This window comes from Zootoca vivipara, chromosome 3, assembly GCF_963506605.1.
Source record: "Zootoca vivipara chromosome 3, rZooViv1.1, whole genome shotgun sequence".
Lineage (NCBI taxonomy): Eukaryota > Metazoa > Chordata > Lepidosauria > Squamata > Lacertidae > Zootoca > Zootoca vivipara.
Window position 1 is genome coordinate 115,221,952 of NC_083278.1, and position 15,273 is coordinate 115,237,224.

Below are 15,273 nucleotides of genomic sequence, written 5' to 3' on the forward strand. Positions count from 1 at the left end.
CAGAGGAGGGGAGGAGTGTCAAGAGGCTGCTGAAGAATGCCGGGAGACTCTCCGGTTGTGACAAGCTCCCCTCCCCATTGGTCTCCAAGAATCTGTAGGAGAATGAGAAAAGCAGATCAGATGTCAGAATTGGGCAGACAACATGTGTGGCCAATGGCTGGAGGTGCAACCATACCCTGAGCTGCCAATGAACCTGCACCCCCTTTTTCTTCCTCTTCTGAATTTCCCTTGCTCCCTGAAAACCTGGAACATTGTTTTGCTCTCTGCAGTGCACAGTAATATTCTCTCTCTCTCTTTGTACAGGATTTTCTAAGGAGACACCACAGAGTCAAGAAGTCCAGAAGAGACGAATGCCTAAAAGGAAATGCCAAGCTGAAGGTGGTGAATGCATCATTTTTCCGTGTTTAGGTCGTACTAAGATTGGAACCTGCAGCGCGTTTGTGGACACGAATTGTTGCAAAAAGATGAAATCTCAGTTCCCCATACAAGAGATCAAACTGGCTGCCAGAGTTCTACTTACAGGTAGGTAGCCGTGTTGGTCTGAGTCGAAGCAAAATAACAAAATTCCTTCAGTAGCACCTTAAAGACCAACTAAGTTTTTATTTTGGTATGAGCTTTCGTGTGCATGCACCCTTCTTCAGATACACATACCAAAATAAAAACTTAGTTGGTCTTCAAGGTGCTACTGAAGGAATTTTCTTAGGCTGCCAGAGGTAAGCATAATGTCACAAATAGCATCCGCTGCCCAAAACTCCCCAGGCTGAGCATTTCAAGGAGCCTCTGATTTCAGGGTCTTCAGGCTGCTCTTGGGTTTTGCCCCATATCCTTTTGCAAATACTACAGCCTCTTCTTACCTTCCAGGGTTGTAGCCCTTGCTCAGATATACTTAACATGTAGGGCTAATGGAATTGCCATATGCATTACATTCCACAACTCATTAACATAGCATTTAAATCATGGTGCCATTCTTTGCTTGATTTAAATGATATGTTAATGAGTTGTGGAATGTAATGCATATGGCAATTCCATTAGCCCTACATGTTAAGTATATCTGAGCCTGGGCCTGTACAGCACCACTGGATGTTTTCAAGATCGATTGGTGCAGCCCCTCTCAGAGTGCCAGGTGGATACCTGCTATTCCCCTCTCAAAGGACACAGACCAGGATGTGATTTAAAAACAACAAGTTTAGTTTATTGATTGTTACATAAGCGTGCGGTTACTGGATTGAGAATCTTGTACATGAATTTGAAACATTGCCTATACTGGCCTATACCTTCTAAGTTATACAACACAACTATTTTTATATCACACTGCTATCCTGTCTGTATGTTCCTACCCTCCAATACACCACCTAGCTCTCTGCCTCTCACTAACTAACCAACTCTGACTTCACTAGCTCACTCACTGTCTCAACTCCAACTCTAACTCCCAACTCCAACTGACTAACTGCCACTCGGGAGGGGTTTTTATCCCTTGGCTGAGCCCGCCCCTGAGGGTTCTAAACTGTCCCTAGCTTAACCCCTTACATGCTGGGTCTTGACTAGGTGGCGAATCGCCACACCCTTGCTCCCTGAAAACCTGGAACATTGTTTTGCTCTCTGCAGTGCACAGTAATATTCTCTCTCTCTCTCTCTTTGTGCAGGATTTTCTAAGGAGACACCACAGAGTCAAGAAGTCCAGAAGAGACGAATGCCTAAAAGGAAATGCCAAGCTGAAGGTGGTGAATGCATCATTTTTCCGTGTTTAGGTCGTACTAAGATTGGAACCTGCAGCGCGTTTGTGGACACGAATTGTTGCAAAAAGATGAAATCTCAGTTCCCCATACAAGAGATCAAACAGGCTGCCAGAGGTAAGCATAATGTCACAAATAGCATCTGATGCCCAAAACTCCCCAGGCTGAGCATTTCAAGGAGCCTCTGATTTCAGGGTCTTCAGGCTGCTCTCCACAGTCCCTTTACTAATGCCAAGGAAACACTCTTGGGTTTTGCCCCATATCCTTTTGCAAATACTACAGCCTCTTCTTACCTTCCGGGGTTGTAGCCCTTGCTTAGATATACTTAACATGTAGGGCTAATGGAATTGCCATATGCATTACATTCCACAACTCATTAACATAGCATTTAAAGTTGCTACCATTCAATGGATTTGTAACTGGCTGGCTGACCGAACCCAAAGAGTGCTCATCAATGGCTCCTCTTCATCCTGGAGAGAAGTGACTAGTGGGGTGCCACAGAGTTCTGTCCTGGGCCCAGTCTTATTCAACATTTTTATAAACGACTTGGATGATGGGCTTGAGGGCATCTTGAGCAAGTTTGCAGATGACACCAAATTGGGAGGGGTGGCTAATACCCCAGAGGACAGGATCACACTTCAGAATGACCTTAACAGATTAGACAACTGGGCCAAAGCAAACAAGATGAATTTTAACAAGGAGAAATGTAAAGTACTACACTTGGGCCAAAAAAAATGAAAGGCACAAATACAGGATGGGAGACACCTGGCTTGAGAGCAGTACATGTGAAAAGGATCTAGGAGTCTTGGAAGACCACAAACTTGACATGAGTCAACAGTGTGATGCAGCAGCTAAAAAAGCAAATGCTATTCTCGGCTGCTTCAATAGGAGTATAGCATCTAGATCAAGGGAAGGAATAGCTCAAGAAGGATACTGACAAGCTGGAATGTGTCCAGAGGAGGGCAACCAAAATGGTCAAAGGCCTGGAAACGATGCCTTATGAGGAACGGCTTAGGGAGCTGGGCATGTTTAGCCTGGAGAAGAGAAGGTTAAGGGGTGATATGATAGCCATGTTCAAATATATTAAAGGATGCCATATAGAGGAGGGAGAACGGTTGTTTTCTGCTGCTCCAGAGAAGCGGACACGGAGCAATGGATTCAAACTACAAGAAAGAAGATTCCACCTAAACATTAGGAAGAACTTCCTGACAGTAAGAGCTGTTCAACAGTGGAATTTGCTACCAAGGAGTGTGGTGGAGTCTCCTTCTTTGGAGATCTTTAAGCGGAGGCTTGACAGCCATCTGTCAGGAATGCTTTGATGGTGTTTCCTGCTTGGCAGTGGGTTGGACTTGTGGTCTCTTCCAACTCTATGATTCCATGAATATGTAACTGGAATCTGTCCTCATTTGTTCATCAGAATCTGACAGGAGAGTCCTAGGCAAGACTGAAGGCCCCAGTCCTGCCACTCACCACCTGGACCAGGGCGGGGCCTGATGGGCTCTATAAAGGACTGTTGCTGCCACTGCTGCTGGGCAGAGAGGGCTCCATTTTGTTTTGTTTTTTGTTTAAATTCCTGTTATTTTTTTACATATGTTATTTTAAACTGTATTAAGGATGTATTCTTAGTTTTAGATTTTGATTCATGTCGAAATTGTTTTCCATTCGGTTGTGTATTTTTTGATGTGGTTTATGTATTGTTTGTGACTTTTGTAATTGTGCTGTTGCTGTATTGTTTTGATATTCGATTGGAAGCCGCCCAGAGTGGCTGGGGAGACTCAGCCAGATGGGCGGGGTACAAATAAAAAATTATTATTATTATTATTATTATTATTATTATTATCATTATTATTATTTTACCTGTTTATATTGTCTATATATCGTCCATTTTCCTTCATTTGTCATTTGTTTCTGTTCAGTTCTCAGACGAGCTGGGAACCTGCTCTGTTGTTGTTGTTTAGTCGTTTAGTCGTGTCCGACTCTTCGTGACCCCATGGACCAGAGCACGCCAGGCACTCCTGTCTTGCACTGCCTCCCGCAGTTTGGTCAAACATTGATCCCCTTCATGGATCAATGCCTTGTCGTGGTGAAGGGGCTTGAATAACTCAGAGAAGCTCTGAGCTATGCCATGCAGGGCCACCCAAGATGGACAGGTCATAGTGGAGAGTTTTGACTAAACGTGATCCACCTGGAGAAGGAACTGGCAAGCCACTCCAGTATCCCTGCCAAGAAAACTCCATGGACAAAGGGAACCTGCTCTAGAACAATATAAATATATACAGAAAACCATGACAAGATCCTTACTCTTGTCCACAGGACTTTACATTCCCCTTCAATACTTACTGTTGATGGCCTTAGCTCATTCATTCCCCGCAGTGCCCCACCTTCCTATGTTCATCATTTTGACATCTGATTCCAGGTGAAATGGAAATAACTACTGTATATTTTGTTTTGTTTCTAAACAGGTTAGACTGATGGAGGAGGCCTGCTTACCCAGGATCCTTCAAGAGCCACTGGATTGCTGCTTCATCCCCAGCTAGAGATGCCTTCTGCTTTTTCACCAAAGCATCTGGATGAGAAGAATAAGCCTTTGCAAAATGTTCCATGATTATACCAGCTTGCCCCTTGCAATAAAAGCAAATTAAAAAGCCCCGTTCCCTCGCTTTCTAGTTTTTTATATAACTGATGATTGTTCAGTTATTCTGCAAACATTTTTCATCTTTCCTTAAAGATTTCATCTTCCTGAGCCCTTATTCTGTTAGTTCGGTTTTTTAATTCTATATATTCCATCATTTTCACCTGCCACTCCTCCTCTGTTGGTATTTCTCTCTCTATTTCTGAGCATAAACCATTTACGCTGCCGTAGTTGTGTAGAGAGAGAAATAAATATGTGGGAGCATCCATACCTAATATTCATAAGAAGAAGATTTCTGGTCTTTTAAAGCATTTTCTTCATTTCATTATATATCATCTCCCAGAAATCAGTTGCTAATTTAGTTGTCCACCCAAAACAATACCCTCTTGGCATTTTTGTCTTTGCCAACCTGGTGCACTCTCCATAAGTTTTTGTTGTTGCACTACAGCAGCCATTATCGCTGACTCCAGGTCATGCTGTCTGGGGCTGAAGAGAGCTACAGTCCATCACAGCTTAAGGCCACCAGGTTGGACCAGCTGAAATTTCCAAAGCATCTCCAACGACACACCCCACATAGTTGAAACAAATTTTTTAAAAAATCCTTCCAGTAGCACCTTAGAGACCAACTGCAATGTTTATTTCTGGACATCACTAGAGCATGGTGATCTATGGCCAGGGAGCTTTAGACCAAGAAAGCCTGAGTTCTAATCCACACTTGGCCATGAAACTTACTGGATGACTTTGGACCACACACACTCTCTACCAGAGCTACTGTGTCATTGTGATGAGAGGCGAGGGCTGCAGAGATCCAGGTTGCAATCTCTGCTCAGCCTTGAAGCACATTGGGGTAACCTTGGGACAGTCACCATCTCTCAACCCAGGCAGCACATTCTGTAGTTGTGAGGGCAGCTTTGTCATGCTGGCCACATGACCTGGAAGCTGTCTGCGGACAAACGCCGGCTCCCTCGGCCTATAGAGCGAGATGAGTGCCGCAACCCCAGAGTCAGGCATGACTGCACCTGATGGGCAGGGGGCCCTTTTACCTTTAGTAATAGTATTAGTAGCAGCAGCAGCAGCAGCAGCAGCTATTAGGTTTATCTCATGAAGTTGTTGTGAAGTTAAAATGGGGTCAGCAGGAGAGGGCATACTTTGTAGGAGGTGCAGTATATCTGTATCTCTTGCTATAGAATAAAATTGTAAGTCTGCATCACTCTGTTTTCATTGGCTGGTTTCCCAAGGTTCTAAAGGCAGGAGTGGGATGAGGATGCTCTGAGAAAACAGTGTGACAATGCGGGATTGGGAGAAGCAAATGATGGTAGGTTGCTATGACCTTTTCAGCCCTCTGGTGATTGGAAGGAGGAAAAGAGAAGGAACTTGGCAGGGCAGGTGGACCTCACTAGGGGGCATTTGGAGGGAGGGAGAGGGAGAGAGGTGTGTGGCAATGTTGGTGTTGGTGTTGGTCTCCAATGATGGTGACATAGAGCACAAATCCGGGGAAGCGGAGGAACTGGGGAGGTAGCAGGTGGAAGGGGCTGGGGGTTAAAGGGTGCATTTGCAGTGCTGTGGATGTGCAAGATGGAGCACTGGGGTGAAAGAAAGGGATTGTGGGTCAAGGGGGAAGAGATTCTGGAGGGTAGTCATGTCTGATGGACGTTGAAAGGAAAAACTGGAACAGAAGGAGAGTGTTTATGACACTTTAAGGCAATGCTTAGCTATTATTTTTTTGTTTGTATGTTTGTATGTATGTGAAGAGATTAATAAAAAAATCTTAATTTTTTTAATAAAAAAAATAAGGCAATGCTTAGCTAAATAGACTCAATATAAGGTAGCTTCCTATGTTCTAAAACACACACCCTATATCTGACATCCTTTGGAAAAAGAGGGTGGGTCTCAAACACCCAGAGATAGAAACCCTCCCATAGTAACTTGATATATTTCAGAGGTCATTGCTGGAAAGGATATTGGAGGCAGCCTGGTCCAACCTTAAGCTCAGGGAAGGATCTCCAATGCAGCATCCTTAAGAGATAAACTATTCAGCCTCTGCTTATACCTCTTGAGCTTGCCGATCAGAAGGTCGGCGGTTCGAATCCCTGTGACGAGGTGAGCTCCCATTGTTCTGTCCCAGCTCTTGCCAACCTAGCAGCTCGAAAGCATGCCAGTGCAAGTAGATAAATAGGTGAGGCTGTGGTGGGTTGGTAAATGGCGTTTCCGTGTTCTCTGGTTTCAGTCATAGTGTTTTGTGGCACCAAAAGTGGTTTAGTCATGCTGGCCACATGACCCGGAAAGCTGTCTGTGGACAAATGCCGGCTCGGCCTGAAAGCGAGATGAGTGCCACAACCCTATAGTCACCTTTGACTGGACTTAACTGTCCAGGGGTCCTTTACCTTTTACCTTGTACCTTTTACCTATACCTCCAGTAGAGAAGAACTCCCACATCAGGCTGATCCACTGTCAACACAAAACCTCCTTGCATGTAGAAGACTAGCTTTCAGAAAGGAAGGCTACAGAAAGATGGGAACTGTAGCCCCATTGGCTACTCCAGGTTTTGGATGTCTTGAAAAACACTAAAGCATTCTGCAGCAGCCAATTATCTGTTTTTCTCTTTGGCTTGATGGTATGCCAATCTCTGGATTAATGTGTAGTTTGAAACCCCCTTTGCTTCATCTTCAAAGTGCCTAATGTAAACTATGGGCTTGTTCGTTTTTCAAGTTTGTGTTTTAAATCTCCCAACTTTTTTGTCGTTGCTACACTGCATATTCCTGCTCTGTTGCTTGTTTTAAATACTTGCATTTAAAAACTGAATAACCCACATTGTCCTAAGATAGGTAGGCAGCTTTTGTTTCGCAAGAATGAGGAAATGCTGAGAGAGGACAGAGGCAACTTTAAAGTGTCCTTAATGTTTGTGGTCTATAACTGGGACGCTGTCTTTGTGGAAACTGCTCTGAGTGACAGACTGTAGCAACGTTTCCAACGGCATTTGATTTTGGCAATATTCCCTTCAACGGCTCCCGGTGTCACAACGTCCCAAGGATCCTACAAATATCGAAAGCTCCGTCTTCCCCTGGAAACCTTTGAGACTTGGCCTTGCTTGTAACACTGCCTCCAGCTTTCCCACATTGCTCCATCCCAGCCGAGTCATGAAGATCCTTCAGCTGTGCCTAGCAGTTCTCTCTTTGCTGCTCCTGTCTTCCTCAGGTAAGGGAGAGGGACACTAGTCAGGCAATGGTGGGGTGGCAGGGGAAGAGGAATCAAGACGTCGTTCTGTGGCCCTGCAAAGGGAACAAGCGTTTCTCTCTAACTTTTATACCATAGAAGGACATTGGCTTGGTCCTTCCATTAGAAATGGGTTTCCCGAGAAGCTGAGTTCTGCACCTTGCGCTGCAACTCCCATTGCACACTTTCGCAGAACTGTAGCAGCTTGTGATCCATTTCGAGATTTCTAAACTATTAAGCAGCTTACAAATGCTTTTAAATAAACAACATAAATAAAAATAGCTAGAGATGTTTCTTTAGTGGACACTGACAGCCAGGAGTTACTTGCTTGAATGAGCACCGGTGGCTGCTGCTGTCTAGCTAAATTTCAGGCAGAGGCATGTTCCAATTCAGCCTGGCTCAATACCTGGCTCAATACAGTCTACACAGACTGGCAGTGGCTCTCTGGGGTGCTAGGCAAGAGTCTCTCCAAACCCTCCTTGGAGATGATAGCTTGATGCTTGGCTGTTCCATGGAAGAGGGAAAATACTTGCTCTCTGCTGCCCCAGAGGGTAGGACTATTTGGATTACGTTATACATAGATTTCAGTTAAACATTAGAAAAACCTTCTTGATGGTAAGAGCAGGTGTGGTGGGCTCTCACTCACTGAAGAGCCATCTGTTGGGGGACGCTCACGTTCTGGATTCTCTGCATTGTTCACAGGGTGGAGTAGATGACCTACTGGAGCCCTCCACCTTCTCCTATAAACCAATAGGAAACTCACTCGGAATCCTGGTTTCCATGTAGGCAAAACGACACCATCCTTGCACAAAAGGGATACTTGGGGGGGACGGGACCTCAAACACAGCAGATATTCAAAAAATCTTAAGGGTGAGGGAAGCCTTCTCCCACCCAAAAAATTAGCTCATAGACTAATGAGGGCCGCTGTCTATTTGTGGGGGAGGGGGACTGGACAGGAGGGAGCATGGAATGGTGTAACAATACCATGGAGGAGGGCATGGCCAGCTGAGACCACGAAAAGGAGCACTCTGAACTATAAGCACTTTGTTGAAGTTCCCATTTGTGATGAAGTGATTCTAAAGCAGGAATGGGGAACGACTTTAGCTAATGGCTGAGAGGTGCTGGGAGTGGAAGGCCCCAACATCCAGAGAGTCGCAGAATTCCCCATTCCTGAACTTCTGCCTCCCTTTCTTCCTCTTCTGAATTTCCTCTCCTCCCCCCAGTGGACAGTGACCTATTTTTCTTCCTCTGTGTAGGATCTGCCCAGCGAACACCAAAGAATAGGCGACAGTGCAGAGATGCCAGTGGTGTTTGCCAATTTGGAAGATGTCACTTTCCCTACAATCAGTGGGGGAAATGTGGATGGGTGAGGAGATGTTGCGTAAGGTAACTTCAGCTCACCAGACAAGAGATCAAATGAGTAGCCAGAATATAAGTGTCATCAAAGGTGGTTTTTTTTTTAATGCTTGCTAGACTTTACCAGATGTTTCTTTAGATGTTTACAATATTGTGTAAAGTATGCATTAGGGAGATGGCTTTTTTACAACCTCATTTCCCTGTATCATAATTTGATGAGCTTTCATTAAAGATTAGATAAAATCTTACTTTCAAAGAGATTTGATTAAAAAACCTCACGCACAAAATGATTTTTTAAAAATTATTTATCCGTTTTTTGACCATTTTTGAAGTCACTGTAAGCAGATATAAAATTGAACCCAAGCTTTAGAGCAGGCACCCCCAAACTGCGGCCCTCCAGATGTTTTAGCCTACAAATCCCATGATCCCTAGCTAACAGGACCAGTGGTCAGGGAAGATGAGAATTGTAGTCCAAAACATCTGGAGGGCCGAAGTTTGGGGATGCCTGCTTTAGAGTCACATATATACAACATTATATAGGGTCATCAAACACACAAGGAAGCTTTTTTTAGCTGCAGTAACAGTATAGACGCCACTAGAGGACGGTGTTTTGCTACCTCTCCTGTAGGTTCTTTTCCCAGCATGTCCGGCAGGGTCTGCTGGCTGAGTTTTGAGGTCCCAAAAAGGGGCTTTTACCTTGCGCAGGTGTGACATTTGTATACTGTATATTGCTAAGAACACTCCCCATTGTGGAATGTGGTGTTGTGTCCAAATGTGATACGAAATATATATAGAATTGTTAATACAATTTTATGAAATGGTAAAACGGCATACAAAAAAATTAAAAACGGTTTGTCCGTAGCCTTTTTAAATATTTCAATGGAATATACCTCATTTTAGTCATTAATAGGCAAAAGTTCATCCATTTTTTTGCCCCAGGAAATAATTTTTGAGGGAAAAAATGAAAAAGTCATCACCCTAGTATGCATGCTTATTTGCATTATTCTCAGATTTATAGTTGGCCCATCAAAAAGACTTTCCCCGGGCAACTTCAAAATGACAATAAAATTTGATGCATAAAGGGATAAAATATTAAAATGGTTCGTAGTGCAAGTTCTGCATGTGGCTGCAATCCTATATAGCTCCATTTCTTTGGCCCATTTGCAAAGCCAAGATAATGCCATATATAAAAAATAATACAAACATTTAAAAACAATTCCCCAGATGAAAAAAACAGCTAAAAAACTGTGGAGGCCTGTCTATTGGGGAAAATGGATGTTTGTTCCACTAACCTCAATCTCTCAAACCCACCAGCCCAATTTCTTGTGTGCAACCAGTGCAGGGTGCTGGCAGAGTATAATGAGTTTATACCAGTAAAAAGTCTTGTAAATAACATCCTAAAACCTCCCCTTCTACTTTTTCTTTAGGCCTATGATCCTAATTCTATTTTACCTACTCCCAATGCCCGTATCTTCAATTTTCCTCTTCCCATTCAGTTCTCTTTTGCAATTGTGCCAAGTTGAGGTGGGACCTTAGCTAGCGCTACGGTATATAAATAGATACCTAAAACCAATGTACAGTCATACCTCGAGTTACAGGCGCTTCAGGTTGCACCTTTTCGGGTTGCGCACTGCGCAAACCTGGAAGTACCCGAACAGGTTACTTCCAGGTTTTGGCGCTCGTGCATGCGCAGAAGTGCTAAATGACACTTTGAGCATGCGCAGAAGCATCAAATCACAACCCGCGTGTGTGCAGACATGGCGCTGCGAGTTGCGAATGCTGCGGGTTGCGAACGAGCCTCCCGCACAGATCATGTTCGCAACCCGAGCATCACTGTACAATATCTTGTCTCAAAGTTCGTTGCCTTTCCTTTCAGGAAAGGTAAAGGGGCCCCTGACCATCAGGTCCAGTCGTGTCCGACTCTGGGGTTGCGGCACTCATCTCGCTCTACAGGCCGAGGGAGCCAGCATTTGTACGCAGACAGCTTCCGGGTCATGTGGCCAGCATGACAAAGCTGCTTCTGGCGAGCCAGAGCAGCACACGGAAATGCCGTTTACCTTCCCGCCTATTTATCTACTTGCACTTTGATGTGCTTTCGAACTGTTGGGTCGGCAGGAGCTGGGACCGAGCAACGGGAGCTCACCCCGTTGCAGGGATTCGAACCGCTGACCTTCTGATCAGCAAGCCCTAGACTCTGTGGTTTAACCCACAGCGCCACCTGGGTCCCTGTTCCTTTCAGTACTTTTCTTTAATTGTTTTCGCTCATTGATTCCCCATACCATCAGTTCATATTCTTCCAAGTGCTTCACCTTCCTTCTCTCTTTTTTTTATTTCGACATCTGATTCTAGGTGAAATGGGAGTAACTCTGGTATTTTGCTTTTCCAGATTTCTCAAGAAGGACTAATTGCTGCCTGCTTACCCAGGATCCTTTGAAAAATGGGAGATGTTCCCTCACCTTGAGAGCCACTGGATCCTGCTTAATCCCTAGCTGGAGACGCCTTCTGCTTATTCCCCAAAGCATCCAGATAAAAATAAATAAAGACTTCAGAAAAATTCCATCAATTGTATGAGCTTGTTCCTTGCAATAAAAGCAAAATAAAACACTCCATCCCTGAATTGTATCCAGTTCACTTTTAAAGCCAATCCCACCTTATTTGCACTTTCTGAAGCAAAAGGTGAACTGAAACAGAATGTGGATTCTCTCTTCTCTGAATTTTTCAATGCAATTCTCCAACCACACAACTTGGGGGGGAAATGCATACAATTGGGGGAAATGTGCCTAAATATGCATATATTAATGAAAACAAAAATGCATTATATCGGGAAATATTTCTATATTAGGCAATATTTATTTGCAGAAATGTGTATTTGGGGCAAAGTTTCATACAAACAGGAAATTGCCACTGAAATGTTGATTTTTTTACATTAAAAATGCAAATTTATGTGAAAATGTAGCGAACTGGATTTAAGAACAAAGGCACCTCCCTATAGCAACATTTTATTTTGCATGTTAGTCATGAAATCTATAACCCACTCTTCTTCTCTTATATACGCTGGGGTATGGAGGAAGTAGGAAGCAAACAGTGGAGTCTCTCTCACTGCTTGGAAAATAGAGGAGGGAGATATATAAATAAATACATAAAACAATGACAAGTTCTTTATTATTGTCTACAAGTTTTTTACATTACCTTTCACTTTTACATTTACATTACCTTTCACTATTAATTGCCCATTTATTCTGCCCTGCACTATCATCTTCTTGAGCGCTTCAGCTTCCTCTCTATCTTTATAATTTTGACATCGGATTCAGGTTTAGCATCCTCTAATTTAGCATTTATCCTCTGTTAATATCCATTCAATTTTTCCATTTAAATTCTTCTCCATTACCGGAAAACTTGATCCGTACAAAAACTCTCTTCCTTCCTTCCTTCGACTTGTAACAATCATTCTATTTCTTCCCAAATCTAGAAGACCAAAAAATAACAATGTAGAAGCATGTACATTTTCACTGTTCTTGAAGGGAATTACTGATTATGCAGTTTACTAGATTTATAATTATCTTAATTATGTAATGTGTTAATTGAACAGGCACTGGTTGTGCTAAGTATAACTAAGACAGTTTACGAAGTACATGCAATTTCAGTTTAATGGGCAAATGAGTACTATTTGCAAATCCCATTAGTTACACACTGTGTATCAAGTACGTAACTTGTTAACTGCTCAGAGTATGAAAGGCACATTGCCAATATATATGTAGTCTTTTAATTGCACAATTGGTGGCCCAGTTAATGTCACAAGGCTTGCGAAAGTTCAGGAAGGACTTCTTAAAAAACAAAATTTGCATACCAATGGTGGAAACTGAACTTAAAATGGTGAAAGTGAGAAACTGAGATTGACAGAGTTACCTAGTGGGCTTTTGGTATGTTTCTGATGGGCCAACATTGCTTCCTTTGCTTTTTCCATGTCTCAAACATTGTGACTTGGCAATGAAATGGTGAAATAATTCTTGTTGTTTGCTTTTAAGCCCAATGTGATAGAAGACTAATTGCTGCCTGCTGACCCAGGATCCTTTGAAAAAAGGGATGTGTTCCCTCAACTTTGAGAGCTACTGGATCATGCATCATCCCCCAGCTGGAGATCTCTTCTGTTTATTCACCAGAGAATCTGGCTCAAAATGAAGGAGCTTTTGCAACATTTACAATGAGACTATGAGTGTGTTCCCTTGCAATAAAAGCAAATTCAAGAGATTTGTCTCCTAGGTTTGTAGTTGCATGTCGAGACCCCAGAACCAACCCCTCAAAGAGAATAAAATACCAGGACACAGAATATAAGTGTGCATGCACATGAAAGCTCATACCAAAATAAAAACTTACTTGGTCTTTAAGGTGCTACTGAAGGAATTTTTTTACAGATAATAATTTATTATTTATACCCCGCCCATCTGGATGGGTTTCCCCAGCCACTCTGGGCGGCTTCCAACAGAAAAATGAAATAAAATAATCTATTAAACATTAAAAGCCTCCCTAAACAGGGCTGCCTTCAGATGTCTTCTAAAATCTGGTAGCTGTTTTTCTCTTTGACATCTGACGGGAGGGCGCTCCACAGGGCGGGCGCCACCACCGAGAAGGCCCTCTGCCTGGTTCCCTGCAACTTGGCTTCTCGCAATGAGGGAACCGCCAGAAGGCCCTTGGATACAGTTTAAACAATTAGAAATACATTGACAGATAATTATGAAATTATTGTGAGGTTTAATAAGTTAACTGTTTAGATTTGGACAACTCTTCTGCTGTACTTTATTGGAAGGGGGGAAATAATCATTTCCTTAATAACAATTTAAACAATTTATTTAACTAAAACAGTAACATTATAGCATATGTATCCATGTTTGTTAACTGATGTGGTTAAATGATTTTTAAAACAACAACAACACAATTGACACAATTAGACTGAGTTTTAGCACACATGAAAAACTTAAAACAAATACTTATTTCCTGATGAATAGCCTTTGGACTATAATGTAAATTAAACAGAAAATAATCTTTAGAAAGATTTTTTCCTCCATAAGCATTTTATTTTAAAAATCCAATTTAAATTTTAAAAAATCCAACTTAAATATTTTTAAAAATCTGATATATATTTTTTAAAAAATAAAAATCATTGATTTTTATCCACCCTGCCTGGAACTCATTTTCTTGCCAGAGCAGGTTAAAGTTTAAAAACCCAGGAACCCAGGAAGATGCCTTATAAGGAGCCAGTGATCCACCTATCTCAGTTTTGTCTGGCAGCAAGCTCTCCAGAGTTTCAGACCAGGAAGATTCCCATCCCTATCAGAGATTAAACCTGGGGCCTCCTGTAACAAAATTGATGTTTTGTGCTCCCTCCTCAGTCGCTACACAGTGTGATGCAGCAGCTAAAAAAGCCAATGCAATTCTGGGCTGCATCAATAGGAGTATAGCATCTAGATCTAGGGAAGTAATAGTACCACTGTATTCTGCTCTGGTCAGACCTCACCTGGAATACTGTGTCCAGTTTTGGGCATCACAGTTCAAGAAGGATATTGACAAGCTGGGACGTGTCCAGAAGAGGGCAACCAAAATGGTCAAAGGCCTGGAAACAATGCCTTATGAGGAACGGCTTAGGGAGCTGGGTATGTTTAGCCTGGAGAAGAGAAGGTTAAGGGGTGATATGATAGCCATGTTCAAATATGTGAAAGGATGTCATAGAGAGGAGGGAGAAAGGTTGTTTTCTGCTGCTCCAGAGAAGCGGACACGGAGCAATGGATTCAAACTACTAGAAAGAAGATTCCACCTAAACATTAGGAAGAACTTCCTGACAGTAAGAGCTGTTCGGCAGTGGAATTTGCTGCCAAGGAGTGTGGTGGAGTCTCCTTCTTTGGAGGTCTTTAAGCAGAGGCTTGACATGCATATGTCAAGAATGCTTTGATGGTGTTTCCTGCTTGGCAGGGGGTTGGACTGGATGGCCCTTGTGGTCTCTTCCAACTCTATGATTCTATGAAAATGTTCTTCCTTTCTGTTTCTGTACACTTCCAAGCCACCATTTCTGGGTTCTCCAGTAAGGGCTGACAAAAACTTCCTTGGCCCAAAGGTAGAGGATAGCTAGTTTGCTGATATTTGTAGTTTTGCCTTCCTTCCAAGAGGTGGAGTCAGAGACTCGCTTTCCTTTGCCAGAAAGGCAGAAGCAGAAGTAAAGGAAAAGTTCTCCTCTGTTGGGTGCATTTCAGTAAACAGTAAAAAAAAGAGGAAGAGAGACAAGGACAGAGAGAGAGAAAGCAGGGGAGCTCGGGGGGGCTGGTTTTATTCTCTGTTACTCAGAGATGT

At 42.9% G+C, this 15,273-nt stretch overlaps 1 long non-coding RNA gene across 1 annotated transcript; it reads left to right on the forward strand.

Annotated features, from left to right (window-relative positions):
- The first annotated feature begins 7,300 nt into the window (after positions 1–7,300).
- LOC118083059 (uncharacterized) lies at positions 7,301–12,069 on the forward strand. Its single transcript, XR_004692337.2, has 3 exons — positions 7,301–7,560; positions 8,835–8,964; positions 11,321–12,069. It is a non-coding gene; the product is annotated as an uncharacterized LOC118083059 (long non-coding RNA).
- The last annotated feature ends 3,204 nt before the right edge of the window (positions 12,070–15,273 follow it).